The sequence below is a fragment of the Hemiscyllium ocellatum genome, chromosome 17 (assembly GCF_020745735.1).
Source record: "Hemiscyllium ocellatum isolate sHemOce1 chromosome 17, sHemOce1.pat.X.cur, whole genome shotgun sequence".
NCBI classification, from domain to species: Eukaryota; Metazoa; Chordata; class Chondrichthyes; order Orectolobiformes; family Hemiscylliidae; genus Hemiscyllium; species Hemiscyllium ocellatum.
The window spans coordinates 15470502-15478968 of record NC_083417.1 but is presented as its reverse complement, the minus strand read 5'-3'; positions in this window follow the sequence as shown (position 1 = coordinate 15478968).

The following is an 8467-nucleotide window of genomic DNA, read 5'->3' as shown; positions in this document are numbered from 1 at the left end:
ACCCTTCCACTGACACCCTCCTTCGACTGACTGAACTGGTCCTCACCCTGAATAACTTCTCTTTTCAATCCTCCCACTTCCTCCAAACTAAAGGAGTTGCCATGGGCACCCGCATGGGCCCCAGCTATGCCTGCCTCTTCGTAGGATATGTGGAACAGTCCATCTTCCGCAACTACACTGGCACCACCCCCCACCTTTTCCTCCGCTACATCGATGACTGTATCGGCGCTGCCTCGTGCTCCCACGAGGAGGTTGAACAGTTCATCAACTTTACTAACACCTTCCATCCCGACCTGAAATTCACCTGGACTGTCTCAGACTCCTCCCTCCCCTTCCTAGACCTTTCCATTTCTATCTCGGGCGACCGACTCAACACAGACATCTATTATAAACCGACTGACTCCCACAGCTACCTGGACTACACCTCCTCCCACCCTGCCCCCTGTAAAAACGCCATCCCATATTCCCAATTCCTTCGTCTCCGCCGCATCTGCTCCCAGGAGGACCAATTCCAACACCGCACAACCCAGATGGCCTCCTTCTTCAAGGACCGCAGATTCCCCCCAGACGTGATCGACGATGCCCTCCACCGCATCTCCTCCACTTCCCGCTCCTCCGCCCTTGAGCCCCGCTCCTCCAACCGCCACCAAGACAGAACCCCACTGGTTCTCACCTACCACCCCACCAACCTGCGCATACAACGTATTATCCGCCGCCATTTCCGCCACCTCCAAACGGACCCCACCACCAAGGATATATTTCCCTCCCCTCCCCTATCAGCGTTCCGCAAGGACCACTCCCTTCGTGACTCCCTTGTCAGATCCACACCCCCCACCAACCCAACCTCCACCCCCGGCACCTTCCCCTGCAACCGCAGGAAATGTAAAACTTGCGCCCACACCTCCACACTCACTTCCCTCCAAGGCCCCAAGGGATCCTTCCATATCCGCCACAAGTTCACCTGTACCTCCACACACATCATCTATTGCATCCGCTGCACCCGATGTGGCCTCCTCTATATTGGTGAGACAGGCCGCTTACTTGCGGAACGCTTCAGAGAACACCTCTGGGCCGCCCGAACCAACCAACCCAATCACCCCGTGGCTCAACACTTTAACTCCCCCTCCCACTCCACCGAGGACATGCAGGTCCTTGGACTCCTCCACCGGCAGAACACAACTACACGACGGCTGGAGGAGGAGCGCCTCATCTTCCGCCTGGGAACCCTCCAACCACAAGGTATGAATTCAGATTTCTCCAGCTTCCTCATTTCCCCTCCCCCCACCTTGTCTCAGTCGGTTCCCTCAACTCAGCACCGCCCTCCTAACCTGCAATCCTCTTCCTGACCTCTCCGCCCCCACCCCACTCCGGCCTATCACCCTCACCTTGACCTCCTTCCACCTATCCCACCTCCATCGCCCCTCCCCCTAGTCCCTCCTCCCTACCTTTTATCTCAGCCTGCTTGGCTCTCTCTCTCTTATTCCTGATGAAGGGCTTATGCTCGAAACGTCGAATTCTCTATTCCTGAGATGCTGCCTAACCTGCTGTGCTTTGACCAGCAACACATTTGCAGCTGTGATCTCCAGCATCTGCAGACCTCATTTTTTACTCGATGAATTTAAATTCTACAAGCTATCACAATAGGTGTTGAACCACATTCCCTGAGCATCAGTCTGGGCTTCTAGGTTAGTCCCAGAGGACCAAAGGGCCACTCACTCATTGGTGAGGGACGACTGGTGGTGAGGATATCCTGGAGGTCACCTATATCCCAGGTGAGGGATGAGGTTAAGGAGGTGAGACATTCATGATAACCTCAGCTGGTTCTTTACTTTGTTAACCCAATGACACCACTATGCCACCATCACCCTCCAAATGTGAAGTTGAGATGGTCAGCAGAATCCTCTAAGACTCAGAACTCAGGGTACAATACAAAGTAGAATATTGTCACTGTGTGGTGGGTGAATATACACCTTAAAACCAACAGCCCCCAACAATGAGAGTTCAACAATGCCATGGGCTCAATTCAGCAGTGCAGTTATGTTTTTGATAAAGGCTAATTTTTTTTAACTGTGGAAATAAATGTGAATGAAAGAGAACAATAAGAATCTATTCACAGTTATGTCAGGTGCAGAAACTTCAGTCTGTAGTAGCTGTGACTTTGTTAGCCCTCCCATAAATGACTGCATTATGTTCAGCAACGCACAGTTAATTAAACAGCAAACCAATAGACCCCCAGGGAGTCTGGAAGAGTGGTACAACTTATTAACCCCTCCTGTCCTAAAATAGATGTTTCAAATGTTGTCCACCATACTTTTGCAACCCTCAAATGGCAAGCTCAGTGAAAGAAAGATTATTGCTCATGAATTGAATGAAACTATCTATTAGCTTGACTTATTGAAAGAATTGGTGGTACAGTGGTTAGCAACACTGCCTCATGACACCAGGAACCCAGGTTCAATTCCAGCCTCAGTGACTGTCTGTGTGGAGTTTGCACATTCACCCTATAACTAGTGGGTCTGGTTTCCTCCCACAGTCCAAAGGTGTGCAGATTAGATGGATTGGCCAAGATAAATTGCCCTAAGTGTCCATGGATGTGCAGACTAGGTGGAATGGTAAATGAGGGGATCATGTGGAAAGGGTGGAGTGTGGGCCTGGATAGCATGGTCTCCAGAGGGTCAGTGCAGACTGCATGGGCTGAATGTCCTCTATCTGCACTATAGTGATTCTAATTTACAAATTCTGGACACAATGATAGCGCAACATAACATGCTAAATTTCACTCAAAGCGTGTTTAGCTAACAGACACAGAGGAGGTTAAAATTACAAATGCAAATACTGCATAACCGAAATGTCAACAAAAGCAGTGCAAAGAGATTAGTTTCTGAAAGAGAAAGATGGGTTAATAATCTGGGTGTGACTTCATTCAACCTTAACTGAAAGGAAAACAGAAAGTTCACTGTCTGCCAGTCAACATGATAAGTTACACCCAAAGTAAATAGCATTAGCCTCAGTAAACCAGGAGGGGCTGCAGGGATGGGGGCTGAATAGGGCAATTCATCAACTATTGTTCATGTTTCCAATTTTGTTCCCCTCCACCTCTGTAACATCCCCACACTAATATCCTGTGATCCTTATCTGTGATTATCAGCCTGTCGCCTTTAATTCATCATTAAATTATGAATGGGCATCACATGATGTACAAGGGAGTTGCTGGGATTTTGAAATGGTACTGCAGTGAGAGTTGGTCTTTAAGCATTGGAGGGGTTGTGGGGGAAGGATTAGGAGGTAAAGAGGCAAGTTGCTTTCTTGGTTATATTTCCATTATTAATAATGTATGAATTATTGGTGCAAATGTTTTCTTCACTTCTGATGTTTACTGCAAGAGAAATAACTTTATTTCTGGAATTGTATTCTTATTTTTCAGAATGGCATGCAAGTTTTCCATGAGTTCAATCCGTTCTACTGTTTTGGCTCTTTTATTCCTTTTTGTACAATCCTTTAATTTTTTTTTATATAATTGAGAAGGACAGGCATCCTGTCTTTCATCCTACCTCTTACCTTGCTCCACTGGGTTACAAATATTACTCCATTAGAAAATGAAATTCCAGTGGGGTGGCACGGTGGCACAGTGGTTAGCACTGCTGCCTCACAGCGCCAGGGACCTGGGTTCGATTCCCGCCTCAGGTGACTGACTGTGTGGAGTTTGCACGTTCTCCCCGTGTCTGCGTGGGTTTCCTCCGGGTGCTCCGGTTTCCTCCCACAGTCCAAAGATGTGCGGGTCAGGTGAATTGGCCATGCTAAATTGCCCGTAGTGTTAGGTAAGGGGTAAATGTAGGGGTATGGGTGGGTTGCGCTTCAGCGGGTTGGTGTGGACTTGTTGGGCTGAAGGGCCTGTTTCCACACTGTAAGTAATCTAATCTAATCAGTGAGGTGACTGAGAACCATAGGCACAATTAAATCAAAAAGCCTGACAACTTAAAGGCTTCGCAGTGTCATGTGGTGATTGTAGAACATTCAACACAAAATATTAAGTATAATTGAAGCTTAAACTAAACAGTTTCTATTTTCAAGAAGATCCCAAATCAAAGGAATCAGCAAAGGTAAAGATGTCACCAACTGAACCATAAAGCTACTCTCTCTTTAGAGAGAGATTGATGACAGTGTAACCTGAGGGTCACCCTGCCTCAGATGAGGGAAGAGTTTGAGAAGGGAAGTCCTTGATGGTAACCTCAGCTGGTGCAGCAATTGAACCAATAATGTACCACAAACCGGCCATCTGACCCAGCAGACCTACGTCCTCCCCATTCCTCCACCCAACAGGTACATTACTAAGTTATAGAATAGAATAATGTAGAATTATTGGTGCAGAGTCAAGCAGCTTGATCTATGCCAGAGTATGTGCTCTGCATGATTCCACTCCCACTCTATTTAATTCCTTTCATGCTGTCAGTTTGCCCTTCTGTTCCTTTCTCCCTCATGTACATAATCAGCTTCACCTGGAGTACATCCATGCTATCTGCTTCAATCTTTCCATGTGGCAGTGGGTTCCATTTTCAGGCCCTCTCTGAGTGAAGAAGCAGGGGAGGGAGGGTGCATCAGCTCCTTCATTTCAATTTCCCCTCTGAGCCACAACAAATATTCTTTTTAACACAAAGCTATATCTCTTTCAAATTAAACTATAGTAAACTGATTTCTACTGTAGCAGTAAGGAGTCAACCTCAAGATTTTGCACACACAAGGTGTTAACCTAGGACTATGGTTGCTTGCTTCGTATCTCGGACCTTCAGCTGTAGCAAGTATTGCAGCTATCCTTTGTCTTCTTGGGGGTTTTGATGTTTTAATCTGTATTATCATTGGGTGTTTTTCCTTTTTGAGGGACAGAGAGAGAGAAGGCAAGTTCCTAATTCACGTTCAGTGTTGAATCTTCTGCTTCTGCCAAAAACAAGCTTCTTGAAACAAAAGGTTTTGATGTATTTCTCTGTCAGATTTCATTGTTAAAAAGCACACACAACACCAGGCTATAGCCCAACAGGTTTATTTGGAAGCACGAGCTTTCAGGGCGCTGTCTCTTCATCAGGTGGTGGACATTCATCTCGAAAGCTAATGCTTCCAAATAAACCTGTTGGACTATAACCTGATGTTGTGTGATTCTTAACTTTGTCCACACCAGTCGAACACCAGCACCTCAACATCAAGATTTCATTGTCTCCAGATTGATAATTACAGATGATGTTTTCATTTTCAACATTATTTTTAAAGTGTGAATAAAAATAGGAGATAAATATCTTTTCACACTTCCCTGCCAAGAAATGACTGGATTCCTTACTTTTGCATAAAGTAATAATCCCAGTTCGGACTGTCTTTTGCTTATTTGACACTGGTTATCATGAAATTTGACCAAACTGTGTAATCAAGTGATGAGTGCAACTATTTTGAGGCAGTGTTTTGATCTCTTTTTAAAACTGTTTCCATCTAAGACTGCCTCAGGAATTAAATTGAATGATAACATTAGGAAATCAGTAGTTGCTATTTTGAGCATGATCATGAGAGTATGGGAAGTCAAGAGGAATTAAAATAAATCAGGAGAGATGTAAACCGAAAGAAGGAAACTGCACCTGCAAAAATACTTTCAGATGTATGAAGAGAACAGAAAAGGAATGAGTTGGCTCAGGTTTTTGAAGAGTTTAGAATGGTGGACAGAACAAATGTCAAGGCACACCCAGCAGTGAGAATGAGTTCAAGGAAGAATGTTGCATGTTTAAGGTCAATTTTGATGCTGGAATGTTTAAATGGATGAGATAAAGTGGCATACTAAAAGGAATATATATTATCATAATGCAATTAGTTTTTGTATTTGAATAGATGCTGTCAAATTGTTAACAAAAATAAAGTTTATTGATACAAAGTATGCACAAATAGAAGAGGACTTTGGAGTCTGGAGTTGGGAGGTCATGTTGCGGCTGTACAGGATATTGGTCAGGCCACTTTTAGAGTACTGTGTGCAATTCTGGTCTCCCTGCAGAACCTGGAAGGGTTCAGAAAAGATTTACAAGGACGTTGCTAGGGTCGGAGGGTTTGAGCTCCAGGGAGAGGCTGATTAGACTGGGGCTATTTTCCCGAGAGCATTAGAGGCTGAGGGGTGACCTTCTAGAGGTTTATAAAATCATGAGGGGCATGGACAGGGTAAATAGACAAGGTATTTTCCCTGGGGTGGAGGAGCCCAGAACTAGATGGCATAGGTTTAGGATGAGAAGAGAATAATTTAAAAGGGATCTAAGGCACAACATTTTCATGCAGAGGGTGGTGCATGTATGGAATGAGCTGCCAAGAAAGTGGTGGAGGATGGTACAATTCCAACATTTAAAAAGCATCTGGATGGGTATATGAATAGGAAGGGATATGGACCAAGTGCTGGCAAATGGGACTAGATTAATTTAGGATATCTGATCGGCAGGGATGAGTTGGACCGAAGGGTCTGTTTCCGTGCTGTACATCTCTATGACTTAAGCTGAGTAAACTAGAGATTATATTAGCTGTTATGATAATGGAGGAAGAATAAGAGATATTGAAGTTCAAGTTTGGTGCCACATAGGAACAGTCAGCCAAAGCGAAAAAGATCCTACATCTGGGATTGTGGTTTCACGGACAGATAATCTGATTATTCTAACAATAAAGTCAAAAAATAGAATTTAAGCAAAGCTAAAACCATATATGGCACCCAAACTATGAGAAATATCAGAAACAGCACATGGTAATAAAAGAAGATAAGGAGTGCAGATGAGAATATGAACAAAAAAACTCATAGCTAACATCAGGGAAAAAAAACAAAATCTTTTTAAAAAAACGATGCCGCGAGTCTATGTCAGATAAGGAAATGATTTTTGCTTAATGAATACTTGCTTGCTATTTACACAGAATATGAAGGAAATCTTTAAAGGCGTGCAAATGCAAAAGTAGATGAGTAAAAATAGATCTGTGTTAAATTCGGAAATGTCTGTGAAGGGGCTAAGGATTTAAAAAATAGATGTGCCGAATAAATGCTACATTGCCTGGAATACACAAAGCTGTTCAGTCTGAAGGAAATAAAAGCTATGACCGTAAGCTTTGAAAGTTTATTAAAGATTAGAAATGTGTAAAATGACTGGAGGACAAAGAATGTTACAACACTGCTGAAACAAAAGGAAAGACAACTCATAAGGAAAATTATTAAAGAATTGAATTAAACAATGACCATTGAAAGGCCTAGATAGATCAGAAAGTCAAAATTATTTTGTGAAGAGGAACTTATGTTTTATTAACTCTCTAGATATGATTAACTTTGGAATATTTAGAAATGGCATAGTTGTAGGTCATGGCTGATCTGAATGTTTAATGCATTGGCCTGCATTTGATCCCTTGATACCATTCCAGAACAAGCAAATATTCTTCTCAGCCTGGAAAGCTCCATACTGTCCCAAAGATTTCAGCAGAGAATTTCAGATTTCTATGCTATTGTTTATGGGAAAGCAAAACACACACATCCCAATTTCCCTTCTCAATGGCCTAGCTCGAATTTAGAAGTTAGTTCCTGATTTCCCCAATAGAGGAAATCGTTTCTCTATATCGAAGCTGATAAATCCTTGGAAAATTTCTACCATCTTGATCAGATCTCTCCTCAATCTTTCCTACTCAAGGAATGGCAAGATAAACTGATACATAATTCTCATAATTTTACCCTTTCAAAACCCCAGTAACATGCTAATGAGTATGTGCTGCAGCCACACAAATGCCAATAGATCCATGAGGTGTAGCACACCTCCTGACCAAGGCTGTCAATAATTGAAGCATTATTTCTTCTCTTTACATGTTGCTCACTTGAGGTAAAGGATAACCTTTCATCACAGTTTTTGGTTTTTGTACCTACCTACCAGACTTTAATAATTTAAATACCTAGACTCACTATTCTCCACTGCAACATCTACTTTCTCACAAAGTTGAAATACTCTCGAATTAGACTTAGCACTTTTTGTCGGCTCAAATCAGATGGCCTCATGTGTGCTAGCTTGGCTTTTTCCACTCTCTTCAACTGTTTGTGTCCTGTTACAACTTCCTGCTTCCTCCAGATAAGAAGTGTTGTAAATTGTAGTAAATATTCTCCGGAATTCAGACAAATCCCATTGGAACATGCCAGAGATGGATAGGGCTTGGCAAATTAGATACTGAGCAGTCTTTCCCTCTGGCTAGGGTATCTGGAACATGGGCATAAGTTCAGTAACATCTCCCTGTCTGTTCTTCCTCTTAGCCTTACTGGCCTTAACTTTTGACTCCTCCTTGATCTTCTTACTTGCTCCCCTGCATCACTAGGGTTAAACCCTTGCAAGTGGCACTACCAAACTACTGTCAGGATATTGGTAGTCTTCCAGTTTAGATGCAACTCGTCCATCTTGTACATGTCTCACCTGCCCTGGTTGGCATTCCAATGATCCAA